This window comes from Danio rerio, chromosome 4 (assembly GCF_049306965.1).
Source record: "Danio rerio strain Tuebingen ecotype United States chromosome 4, GRCz12tu, whole genome shotgun sequence".
Taxonomy (NCBI): domain Eukaryota; kingdom Metazoa; phylum Chordata; class Actinopteri; order Cypriniformes; family Danionidae; genus Danio; species Danio rerio.
In genome coordinates, this window is record NC_133179.1 from 45,330,566 (window position 1) to 45,343,360 (window position 12,795).

Consider the following 12,795-nt stretch of genomic DNA (forward strand, 5'->3'; position numbering starts at 1 on the left):
AACGGCTGTAGAAAGACAGATGAGGGGAGAAAAAAGAGAAAGTGCTCAGGCAGACAATCTTAGACAGACTGACAACAAAAAGGAAGTCAGAAAAATGAGCCACTCCTTTTCATGAGGAAGAAGCAGTTGAAGTAGGGGCAGAAGGAGTAAATCATATTAAAAGAGTATATAAAATTGTTTTGATCAAATAATGATAGACTGTGATATAATAATTAGGGATATAGTATCAGTTACTAAATAAACAGATCTATTACAATGCGTTATAAAAAAGACAAGTGAAATAAAGAAATAATGTGAAATATGCTTAATATAGTTATATTTGTTGAAATGGAATTTAAAGCTATACGAATGAATATATTCATAAAGAAATGAATTTACTAAATAGAGGAGGATGACTAAAACAATAGACCAGTAGTTGTTGACTAGAACAAAAAGAACAAATAAATTAATAATACTAATAGGAAAAATAAAGAGAAATTAAAATACAACATAAAGACCAGCTATTAAAGAAACATTAGAATAAATACATTAGAGGAAAAATGATGAACATGACTTCGAGATGAGCTGTTAAACAGCAAAGAGATAAAATTGGCATAAGTCTCTGGTCGATGAAGAGAAAAATTAGAAGAAAATGTGACAGTTTAATATTGATCAACTGAAGAGCTAATGAGCAAATATGTAATGAAGATAATACAAAAAATATGGATAAGAAATGGATAAGGAATTAAAGAAATCCAAGTTATGGTTTGATAGAAAAAAGAAGAAGATATGTTTAAACTATATTGAAATAGGTTTGAAAAATATTATATACATAGAGAGAGAGAAAGACAGAGACATTAAACCGATGAGATAGAAACTAGAAAAATAGTTGGACTTGTAACACTTTGAGGAAGTGACACTTTGAGGAACTGAGATTTGATGTGAGAGGACAAGACTGAGTTTAGGTGCAAAAACTAAATAGAATAATAATATTAGAAATAATAATGATTAAAAAAAATTGTTATGGCTTACACTGGCTGTTTTCATCTGTGAAAGTCAGCAGCATAAGACTATCTAGGCCATCATCTAGGGTCAAAGAAAAATCATGGACACTTAGTGGATGTTATGAACAAGATGAAGTGAGTTTAATTTTTCTAAATTTAAAAATGATAAACACCAAGAAAGAAATCGATAATTAAACATTGCATTTCAGATATAATAATATATACTAAACAAACATGAGGGGTCAAGGCCTAATATGAACCCTGAGATATAGCAATAATGTTGAACAATTATACCACATGGTAGGCCATGTCATAATTTGTGTTTTATGAATAATAACTCAACTGTGTCTTGTTTTTTAGTCTCCACCATCGTAGTGCCCTACAGCTTTGCCTGCAGACTAAGCAGACCATAGTGCTGAGTGGATGGGAGTGAAGATGTCAAACTTTACTTAAAACTATTATTGGAGGTCAAATTGAGTTTAAACTTAATAAAACCTGTCTCATTGGTTAGACTCTAGAATGTGGTCTCAGTGGCTCACATGGTTCTTGAGTGCATGTTTCCCTAACATCAGTGATACCAAGTTCTGAAGGAAAACTGAGAAGGAGGTTGCAGTGGAGAAGAGCAGTAACTGGTCTCCATGAGACATTATTCCAAAGACGGGTAAGACTCTCGTTGGCCACCAGGAGCGACCTAAGCCAGGAATTTTGTCGCGGAAGACTAGGCACCTGTACAGGTAGGCAGGTGTTGAGTGAGATGGTTGTGGAGCGGAGCAGTGATGCTTGAAAGGCCTAGAGCATCTGAGTATTGAGGGGCACTGTGAAAGATCAGTGGTCTGCCTCAGAAATGTGGGCTCCTCCAAACCAGACCACAGCAAACTGCTAAATATGTCTGGAGATCAGACACTCAGAAAAAGGAACTTGTGGGTAAAGTAAGAGGCAGGGTGCTGTCAAGAACCATTTGAGACCATATGATGACTGGTAATATGAAAGAGACAGAATTTATTAAGGTTTTGTTATGAAAATAATAACTAAGAAAAAGACTTAAAGGAAAATATACAATGAATCTCTAAATGTATAATGTTGAAATGATATTTAACTATTTTTGCAAATTTTCATAGGTTTACTGATACAGGGCATGAACACGATATAGGAGGAAGTACAATGTATGGTGGTGACTAAAGAAGAAGAAACAACTATTGGTAACTGAAGAAGTAATTTAAATTATACATTTTGATGGAATTGATTATTTAAGTAAAGATTTACTAAAAGCAAAATATTATGTTGAATCATCTAAATTAAGATGGGATATTAAAAACTAGAAAAGGTTGGTATCAGAAAAAAAAATATTTATGCGTAAAGAAGAAATTTAAACATGAAAAATTGAACTCACGTCATCGGGTAAAAATTAACAGTTCTAATCTGATAAAAGAATTGAAACATAATAAGAGAGTTTAAGAAAGCAGATTTTCTTTCACATATAACCATGTGAAGAAGTTTAATGATGAAGTCAAAATACAGCTGAAAGAAACGGATGAGGAAATGTAGTGATTTTTAGTTAGCTTATAAAAGTATATAAAAAAGTGTATGAGCAACTAGTTGAACCGAAAAGACGTAAATTATTTTTATTCTTTTATTTTAGACATATTATTTTTTTATCTTTTATGTGAAGACATTCTTTATGTTTTTTTATCTTTTAGTTTAAGAAATTTTTATGCTTTTTATCTTTTATTTTAAGACATTTGTATGTTTTTTTTTCGTAATCTTTTATTTTAAGACATTTTAAGATTATTTTATTTTAAACACATCATTATGAGCTTAAGATTCTTTTATTTGAAGAGGATTTTAAGATTCTTTTATTTGAACACATTTTTAAAGATTATTTTAGTTTGAGCCATTGTTGTTTTTAAATCTTTCATTTAAAGACACTTTAAGATTTTTATTTTAAGCCATTGTGGTTTTTGAGCCTTTTATTTGAAGAGATTCTTAAGATTTTTATTTTATTTTAATCACATTGTTGTGTTTTTGATTTTCCCATTTTAAGACATTGAGAAAAAAAAAGGAATCTAGTTTAAATATGTTTGAATTTTAGTTTTAATCATTTGGTGACGAGTTTAAGTTGTTAGTTTAATAACATTGTTACGATTAAGTTCTGAATCTTTCATTTTAATAATTGTTGAGTTGAATCCTACTTTGAAGTTGTTGATTTTTCATCCTAAATCTCAATTGTAATTTTTGTGCTGTAATGAATTTAAAATGTTGAAATTCAGTTTGAACTATTCATGGGGATTATAATTTTGTATTAGTGAATTTCTAATTCCAATCACAGGTGTTGATCTTTGATCGTAATTATACAGTGGGATTTTTAATGAGAGCATATCTTTATGGGTGTGGATTTCCTTTTAATCAGATTTTTATTTTTTTTATGTTGGAGTTTTTAAATTTTGTTTACATTTTTATTATTGTCATTCTTATTCTAATTTTGTTGGGGAAGAAGAAGAAAAAATTACCTTTATTGATAAAGTGTATAAGAATGGAAAATTTTAATGATTGGTTAATTGAAAGTTAATAAGAGTGTTGGGAGTAATAAGCCTAAATATAGCAAATAAAATCCTTATTAAAAGAAGATATCAGAGTGACTTCAAGAGGGAAGAGACTGCACCACTGAAGAGGAGAACCAAGAGTGTAGAAATTATAAACTGAATCTAAAAAAGTTAAAGAAATTTAGTTGAAAGGGGTTATAGGCATCATCTAACATAATGAATGAGCACTATAATGTTAACGATTGTTTTAAATAAGAGGTAAAACAAAGATTTAGGCAAAGGCCTGCAGTAATGACAATGAGACATTTTTGTGGAGATTTGATTATCTGTTTTTGTTTTTCTCTGCTCCAGAGAGGAGCAGAAAAGGGGAATTGTTGGAGAAAAGGAATTTATTTTCATTACTTTTGTGTTTTTTTATTAGGAAAATGTTTAGACTAACAACAGATTAATCAATCTTTTCTATTGTATTATAAAACATCTTGACCAGACAAACTTCCTCTTTTTTACTGTGCTGCATACTTTTTAGAAGAACTGCTGACAAGTGGAAAAAGCAGAATAAGAATAAATTTAGGTTTGTTCCAGAAGTCTAGACATGTCACAAGTTGTCATGATGCTTGTAGAAGTGTGAAATATATTAAAGATGCACGGAAGTGTTCAGTTCTGGTATGCAGAGAAAGGTTGCAGAAAGAGGAAGTAATGTCCAGGGGTAACAAAGGGCCAAGGGACTGCAGAATGACTGATAAGTGACGTTAAACCAAAACTCCACCTGTTAAGGTCAGTTGTGTATATATGCTGGAGTCAGGAAATGTATGTTAGTTGCGAACATCTTGAATGTAATTCTTGTATTCCATTGGGGTAACGTAACCCAGAGCTCTGTCATCGAATTATTCATTTGTATCTAATAAATTACTAATATTTTTAGCATTGAAGAAAACCCTCTCCAGACCTTTTCTTATTGAACACGTATGGAATTGGCAAGATATTCCAACAGTAGAGCATGAGACTCTTAATCTCAGAGTCCTGGGTTCGAGCCCCACGTTGGGCGTTTCTGTTACTTTTCTCTCTCTCTCTCAGGAAACTTACATTATGGTTCATATAGCAGACCTTTTGAGACAAAGTTCCGCCTTTCTACCACTGTAGGTGACTTTTCCCTAAGTCTCTGGGGCGCAATCTGTTAGCGCGTTCGGCTGTCAATTGAAAGGTTGGTGGTTCAAGCCCACCCAGAATCAAATTAGGCATTTTGCTGCCTTGCAACTGCTAACACGTGCACTGGGCATATTACCTGGGCCACATTCTGTCCAGCGTTACAAGATGAAATCAGGATTTAGCAGAAGATTGTCACGGGTAGGGAAGGTATTACTGTAAACGGTGTCTAGCTCTTAAATGAGCTTCAGCCGGCTAGTTCAGTTGGTAGAGCATGAGACCCTTAATCTCAAGGTCGTGGGTTCGAGCCCCGCGTTGGGTGTTTCTGTTGCCTCTCTCTCTCTCAGCAAACTTTCATTAGGGTTCTTATAGCAGACCTTTTGAAACAAAGTTCCGCATTTCTACCACTGTAGGTGACTTCTTACTCAGTCTCTGTGGCGCAATAGGTTAGCACGTTCGGCTGTTAACTGAAAGGTTGGTGGTTCAACCCCACCTAGGGACGAATTAGGCATTTTGCTGCCTTGCAACTGCTAACACGTGCACTGGGCATATATCCTGGGCCACATTCTGTCCAGCGTTACAAGATGAAATCAGGATTTAGCAGAAGATTGTCACGGGTAGGGAAGGTATTACAGAAAACGGTGTCTAGTTCATAAACGAGCTTCAGCCGGCTAGGTCAGTCAGTAGAGCATGAGACTCTTATTCTCAGGGTCGTGGGTTCGAGCCCCACGTTGGATGTTTCTGTTGCCTCTCTCTCAGCAACCTTTCATTAGGCTTCATATAGCAGACCTTTTGAAACAAAGTTCCGCCTTTCTACCACTGTAGGTGACTTTTCCCTAAGTCTCTGTGGCGCAATTGGTTAGCGCGTTCGGCTGTTAACTGAAAGGTTGGTGGTTCAAGCCCACCCAGGGACGAATTAGGCATTTTGCTGCCTTGCAACTGCTAACACGTGCACTGGGCATATATCCTTGGCCACATTCTGTCCAGCGTTACAAGATGAAATCAGGATTTAGCAGAATATTCTCACGGGTAGGGAAGGTATTACTGTAAACAGTGTCTAGCTCTTGAAACAGCTTCTCATCAACCTTGGCTAGCTCAGTCGGTAGAGCATGAGGTTCTTCATCTCAGGGTCGTGGGTTTGAGCCCCTCGTTGGGCGTTTCTGTTACTTTTCTCTCTCTCTCTCAGCAAACTTACATTAGGGTTCGTATAGCAGACCTTTTGAGACAAAGTTCCACCTTTCTACCACTGTAGGTGACCTTTCCCTAAGTCTCTGTGGCGCAATAGGTTAGCGCGTTCGGCTGTTAACTGAAAGGTTGGTGGTACAACCCCACCCAGGCACGACTTAGACACTCTGCTGCCTTGCAACTGCTAACACGTGCACTGGGCATATATCCTGGGCCACGTTCTGTCCAGCGTTACAAGATGAAATCAGGATTTAGCAGAAGATTGTCACGGGTAGGGAAGGTATTGCAGAAAACGGTGTCTAGCTCTTAAACGAGCTTCAGCCGGCTAGGTCAGTCAGTAGAGCATGAGACTCTTATTCTCAGGGTCGTGGGTTCGAGCCCCACGTTGGGTGTTTCTGTTGCCTCTCTCTCAGCAAACTTTCATTAGGCTTCATGTAGCAGACCTTTTGAAACAAAGTTCCACCTTTCTACCACTGTAGGTGACTTTTTACTAAGTTTGTGAGGCGCAATCAGTTAGCGCGTTCAACTGTTAACTAAAAGGTTGGTGGTTCAAGCCCACCCAGGGGCGAATTAAGCATTTTGCTGCCTTGCAACTGCTAACACGTGCACTGGACATATATCCTGGGCCACATTCTGTCCAGCGTTACAAGATGAAATCAGGATTTAGCAGAAGATTTTCAAAGGTAGGGAAGTTATTACAGAAAACAGTGTCTAGTTCTTGAAAGAGTTTCTCATCAGCCCGGCTAGCTCAGTCGGTAGAGCATGAGACTCTCAATGACAGGGTCGTGGGTTCGAGCGCCACGTTGGGCGTTTCTGTTACTTTTCTCTCTCACTCTCAACAAACTTACATTAGGGTTCATATAGCAGACCTTTTGAGACAAAGTTCCGCCTTTCTACCACTGTAGATGACATTACCCTAAGTCTCTGTGGCGCAATCGGTTAGCGCGTTCGGCTGTTAACTGAAAGGTTGGTGGTTCAAGCCCACACAGGGACGAATTAGGCATTTTGCTGCCTTGCAACTGCTAACACGTGCACTGGGCATATATCCTGGGCCACATTCTGTCCAGCGTTACAAGATGAAATCAGGATTTAGCAGAATATTCTCACGGGTAGGGAAGGTATTACTGTAAACAGTGTCTAGCTCTTGAAACAGCTTCTATCAACCTGGCTAGCTCAGTCAGTAGAGCATGAGATTCTTCATCTCAGGGTCGTGGGTTTGAGCCCTTCGTTGGGCGTTACTGTTACTTTTCCCTCTCTCTCTCAACAAACTTACATTAGGTTTCGTATAGCAGACCTTTTGAGACAAAGTTCCGCCTTTCTACCACTGTAGGGGACCTTTCCCTAAGTCTCTGTGGAGCAATAGGTTAGCGTGTTCGGCTGTTAACTGAAACTTTTGCTGCCTTGCAACTGCTAACACGTGCACTGGGCATATATCCTGGGCCACATTCTGTCCAGCGTTACAAGATGAAATCAGGATTTAGCAGAATATTCTCACGGGTAGGGAAGGTATTACTGTAAACAGTGTCTAGCTCTTGAAACAGCTTCTCATCAACCTGGCTAGCTCAGTCGGTAGAGCATGAGATTCTTCATCTCAGGGTCGTGGGTTTGAGCCCTTTGTTGGCCGTTTCTGTTACTTTTCTCTCTCTCTCTCAACAAACTTACATTAGGATTCGTATAGCAGACCTTTTGAGACAAAGTTCCGCCTTTCTACTACTGTAGGTGACTTCTTACTCAGTCTCTGTGGCGCAATAGGTTAGCGCGTTCGGCTGATAACTGAAAGGTTGGTGGTTCAACTCCACCCAGGGACGAATTAGGCATTTTGCAGCCTTGCAACTGCTAACACGTGCACTGGACATATATCTTGGGCCACATTCTGTCCAGCGTTACAAGATGAAATCAGGATTTAGCAGAAGATTTTCAAAGGTAGGGAAGTTATTACAGAAAACAGTGTCTAGCTCTTAAACGAGCTTCAGCCGGCTAGGTCAGTCAGTAAAGCATGAGACTCTTATTCTCAGGGTCGTGGGTTCGAGCGCCACGTTGGGCGTTTCTGTTACTTTTCTCTCTCACTCTCAACAAACTTACATTAGGGTTCATATAGCAGACCTTTTGAGACAAAGTTCCGCCTTTCTACCACTGTAGGTGACATTACCCTAAGTCTCTGTGGCGCAATCGGTTAGCGCGTTCGGCTGTTAACTGAAAGGTTGGTGGTTCAAGCCCACACAGGGACGAATAAGGCATTTTGCTGCCTTGCAACTGCTAACACGTGCACTGGGCATATATCCTGGGCCACATTCTGTCCAGCGTTACAAGATGAAATCAGGATTTAGCAGAATATTCTCACGGGTAGGGAAGGTATTACTGTAAACAGTGTCTAGCTCTTGAAACAGCTTCTTATCAACCTGGCTAGCTCAGTCGGTAGAGCATGAGATTCTTCATCTCAGGGTCGTGGGTTTGAGCCCTTCGTTGGGCGTTACTGTTACTTTTCTCTCTCTCAACAAACTTACATTAGGGTTCGTATAGCAGACCTTTTGAGACAAAGTTCCACCTTTCTACCACTGTAGGTGACCTTTCCCTAAGTCTCTGTGGCGCAATAGGTTAGCGCGTTCGGCTGTTAACTGAAAGGTTGGTGGTTCAACCCCACCCAGGGACGACTTAGGCATTTTGCAGCCTTGCAACTGCTAACACGTGCACTGGACATATATCCTGGGCCACATTCTGTCCAGCGTTACAAGATGAAATCAGGATTTAGCAGAAGATTGTCACGGGTAGGGAAGGTATTACAGAAAACGGTGTCTAGCTGTTAAACGAGCTTCAGCCGGCTAGGTCAGTCAGTAGAGCATGAGACTCTTATTCTCAGGGTCGTGGGTTCGAGCCCCACGTTGGGTGTTTCTGTTGCCTCTCTCTCAGCAAACTTTCATTAGGCTTCATATATCAGACCATTTGAAACAAAGTTCCGCCTTTCTACCACTGTAGGTGACTTTTTACTAAGTTTGTGAGGCGCAATCAGTTAGCGCGTTCAACTGTTAACTGAAAGGTTGGTGGTTCAAGCCCACCCAGGGGCGAATTAAGCATTTTGCTGCCTTGCAACTGCTAACACGTGCACTGGGCATATATCCTGGGCCACATTCTGTCCAGCGTTACAAGATGAAATCTGGATTTAACAGAAGATTTTCATAGGTAGGGAAGTTATTACAGAAAAGAGTGTCTAGTTCTTGGAAGAGTTTCTCATCAGCCCGGCTAGCTCAGTCGGTAGAGCATGAGACTCTTAATCTCAGGGTCGTGGGTTCGAGCCCCACGTTGGGCGTTTCTGTTACTTTTCTCTCTCTCTCTCAACAAACTTACATTAGGGTTCGTATAGCAGACCTTTTGAGACAAAGTTCCACCTTTCTACCACTGTAGGTGACCTTTCCCTAAGTCTCTGTGGCGCAATAGGTTAGCTCGTTCGGCTGTTGACTGAAAGGTTGGTGGTTCAACCCCACCCAGGGACGAATTAGACACTCTGCTGCCTTGCAACTGCTAACACGTGCACTGGGCATATATCCTGGGCCACATTCTGTCCAGCGTTACAAGATGAAATCAGGATTTAGCAGAAGATTGTCACGGGTAGGGAAGGTATTACAGAAAACGGTGTCTAGCTCTTAAACGAGCTTCAGCCGGCTAGGTCAGTCAGTAGAGCATGAGACTCTTATTCTCAGGGTCGTGGGTTCGAGCCCCACGTTGGGTGTTTCTGTTGCCTCTCTCTCAGCAAACTTTCATTAGGGTTCATATAGCAGACCTTTTGAAACAAAGTTCCGCCTTTCTACCACTGTAGGTGACTTTTTACTAAGTTTGTGAGGCGCAATCAGTTAGCGCGTTCAACTGTTAACTGAAAGGTTGGTGGTTCAAGCCCACCCAGGGGCGAATTAAGCATTTTGCTGCCTTGCAACTGCTAACACGTGCACTGGGCATATATCCTGGGCCACATTCTGTCCAGCGTTACAAGATGAAATCAGGATTTAGCAGAATATTCTCATGGTTAGGGAAGGTATTACTGTAAACAGTGTCTAGCTCTTGAAACAGCTTCTCATCAACCTGGCTAGCTCAGTCGGTAGAGCATGAGATTCTTCATCTCAGGGTCGTGGGTTTGAGCCCTTTGTTGGCCGTTTCTGTAACTTTTCTCTCTCAACAAACTTACATTAGGGTTCGTATAGCAGACCTTTTGAGACAAAGTTCCGCCTTTCTACCACTGTAGGTGACTTCTTACTCAGTCTCTGTGGCGCAATAGGTTAGCGCGTTCGGCTGTTAACTGAAAGGTTGGTGGTTCAACCCCACCCAGGGACGAATTAGGCATTTTGCAGCCTTGCAACTGCTAACATGTGCACTGGACATATATCCTGGGCCACATTCTGTCCAGCGTTACAAGATGAAATCAGGATTTAGCAGAAGATTTTCAAAGGTAGGGAAGTTATTACAGAAAACAGTGTCTAGTTCTTGTAAGAGTTTCTCATCAGCCTGGCTAGCTCAGTCGGTAGAGCATGAGACTCTTAATCTCAGGGTCGTGGGTTCGAGCCCCACGTTGGGCGTTTCTGTTACCTTTCTCTCTCTCTCTCAACAAACTTACATTAAGGTTCGTATAGCAGACCTTTTGAGACAAAGTTCCACCTTTCTACCACTGTAGGTGACCTTTTCCTAAGTCTCTGTGGTGCAATAGGTTAGCGCGTTCGGCTGTTAACTGAAAGGTTGGTGGTTCAAGCCCACCCAGAATCAAACTAGGCATTTTGCTGCCTTGCAACTGCTAACACGTGCACTGGGCATATTACCTGGGCCACATTCTGTCCAGCGTTACAAGATGAAATCAGGATTTAGCAGAAGATTGTCACGGGTAGGGAAGGTATTACTGTAAACGGTGTCTAGCTCTTAAATGAGCTTCAGCCGGCTAGTTCAGTTGGTAGAACATGAGACCCTTAATCTCAAGGTCGTGGGTTCGAGCCCCGCGTTGGGTGTTTCTGTTGCCTCTCTCTCTCTCAGCAAACTTTCATTAGGGTTCTTATAGCAGACCTTTTGAAACAAAGTTCCGCCTTTCTACCACTGTAGGTGACTTCTTACTCAGTCTCTGTGGCGCAATAGGTTAGCGCGTTCGGCTGTTAACTGAAAGGTTGGTGGTTCAACCCCACCCAGGGACGAATTAGGCATTTTGCTGCCTTGCAACTGCTAACACGTGCACTGGGCATATATCCTTGGCCACATTCTGTCCAGCGTTACAAGATGAAATCAGGATTTAGCAGAATATTCTCACGGGTAGGGAAGGTATTACTGTAAACAGTGTCTAGCTCTTGAAACAGCTTCTCATCAACCTTGGCTAGCTCAGTCGGTAGAGCATGAGATTCTTCATCTCAGGGTCGTGGGTTTGAGCCCCTCGTTGGGCGTTTCTGTTACTTTTCTCTCTCTCTCTCAGCAAACTTACATTAGGGTTCGTATAGCAGACCTTTTGAGACAAAGTTCCACCTTTCTACCACTATAGGTGACCTTTCCCTAAGTCTCTGTGGCGCAATAGGTTAGCGCGTTCGGCTGTTAACTGAAAGGTTGGTGGTTCAAGCCCACCCAGGGGCGAATTAAGCATTTTGCTGCCTTGCAACTGCTAACACGTGCACTGGGCATATATCCTGGGCCACATTCTGTCCAGCGTTACAAGATGAAATCAGGATTTAGCAGAAGATTGTCACGGGTAAAGAAGGTATTACAGAAAACGGTGTCTAGCTCTTAAACGAGCTTCAGCCGGCTAGGTCAGTCAGTAGAGCATGAGACTCTTATTCTCAGGGTCGAGGTTCGAGCCCCACGTTGGGTGTTTCTGTTGCCTCTCTCTCAGCAAACTTTCATTAGGCTTCATATAGCAGACCTTTTGAAACAAAGTTCCGCCTTTCTACCACTGTAGGTGACTTTTCCCTAAGTCTCTGTGGCGCAATCGGTTAGCGCGTTCGGCTGTTAGCTGAAAGGTTGGTGGTTTAATCCCACCCAGGGACGAATTAGGCATTTTGCTGCCTTGCAACTGCTAACACGTGCACTGGGCATATATCCTGGGCCACATTCTGTCCAGCGTTACAAGATGAAATCAGGATTTAGCAGAAGATTGTCACGGGTAGGGAAGGTATTACAGAAAACGGTGTCTAGCTCTTAAACGAGCTTCAGCCGGCTAGGTCAGTCAGTAGAGCATGAGACTCTTATTCTCAGGGTCGTGGGTTCGAGCCCCACGTTGGGTGTTTCTGTTGCCTCTCTCTCAGCAAACTTTCATTAGGGTTCATATAGCAGACCTTTTGAAACAAAGTTCCGCCTTTCTACCACTGTAGGTGACTTTTTACTAAGTTTGTGAGGCGCAATCAGTTAGCGCGTTGAACTGTTAACTGAAAGGTTGGTGGTTCAAGCCCACCCAGGGGCGAATTAAGCATTTTGCTGCCTTGCAACTGCTAACACGTGCACTGGGCATATATCCTGGGCCACATTCTGTCCAGCGTTACAAGATGAAATCAGGATTTAGCAGAATATTCTCATGGTTAGGGAAGGTATTACTGTAAACAGTGTCTAGCTCTTGAAACAGCTTCTCATCAACCTGGCTAGCTCAGTCGGTAGAGCATGAGATTCTTCATCTCAGGGACGTGGGTTTGAGCCCTTTGTTGGCCGTTTCTGTTACTTTTCTCTCTCTCTCTCAACAAACTTACATTAGGGTTCGTATAGCAGACCTTTTGAGACAAAGTTCCGCCTTTCTACCACTGTAGGTGACTTCTTACTCAGTCTCTGTGGTGCAATAGGTTAGCGCGTTCGGCTGTTAACTGAAAGGTTGGTGGTTCAACCCCACCCATGGACGAATTAGGCATTTTGCAGCCTTGCAACTGCTAACACGTGCACTGGACATATATCCTGGGCCACATTCTGTCCAGCGTTACAAGATGAAATCAGGATTTAGCAGAAGA

The 12,795-nt window shown here is 41.3% G+C and overlaps 1 protein-coding gene and 8 non-coding genes across 9 annotated transcripts in view; 8 read left to right on the forward strand and 1 right to left on the reverse strand.

Annotated features, from left to right (window-relative positions):
- Positions 1–12,795, reverse strand: part of znf1046 (zinc finger protein 1046) — a 659,651-nt gene that overhangs the window by 366,139 nt on the left and 280,717 nt on the right. The window lies entirely within an intron of this gene.
- trnan-guu (transfer RNA asparagine (anticodon GUU)) lies at positions 5,507–5,580 on the forward strand. The gene has a single exon. It is a non-coding gene; the product is annotated as a tRNA-Asn (tRNA).
- On the forward strand, positions 6,589–6,661 carry trnae-cuc (transfer RNA glutamic acid (anticodon CUC)). The gene has a single exon. It is a non-coding gene; the product is annotated as a tRNA-Glu (tRNA).
- On the forward strand, positions 7,586–7,659 carry trnai-gau (transfer RNA isoleucine (anticodon GAU)). Its single transcript has one exon. It is a non-coding gene; the product is annotated as a tRNA-Ile (tRNA).
- Positions 8,428–8,501, forward strand: trnan-guu (transfer RNA asparagine (anticodon GUU)). Its single transcript has one exon. It is a non-coding gene; the product is annotated as a tRNA-Asn (tRNA).
- trnak-cuu (transfer RNA lysine (anticodon CUU)) lies at positions 9,083–9,155 on the forward strand. The gene has a single exon. It is a non-coding gene; the product is annotated as a tRNA-Lys (tRNA).
- On the forward strand, positions 10,098–10,171 carry trnan-guu (transfer RNA asparagine (anticodon GUU)). The gene has a single exon. It is a non-coding gene; the product is annotated as a tRNA-Asn (tRNA).
- On the forward strand, positions 10,341–10,413 carry trnak-cuu (transfer RNA lysine (anticodon CUU)). Its single transcript has one exon. It is a non-coding gene; the product is annotated as a tRNA-Lys (tRNA).
- Positions 10,940–11,013, forward strand: trnan-guu (transfer RNA asparagine (anticodon GUU)). The gene has a single exon. It is a non-coding gene; the product is annotated as a tRNA-Asn (tRNA).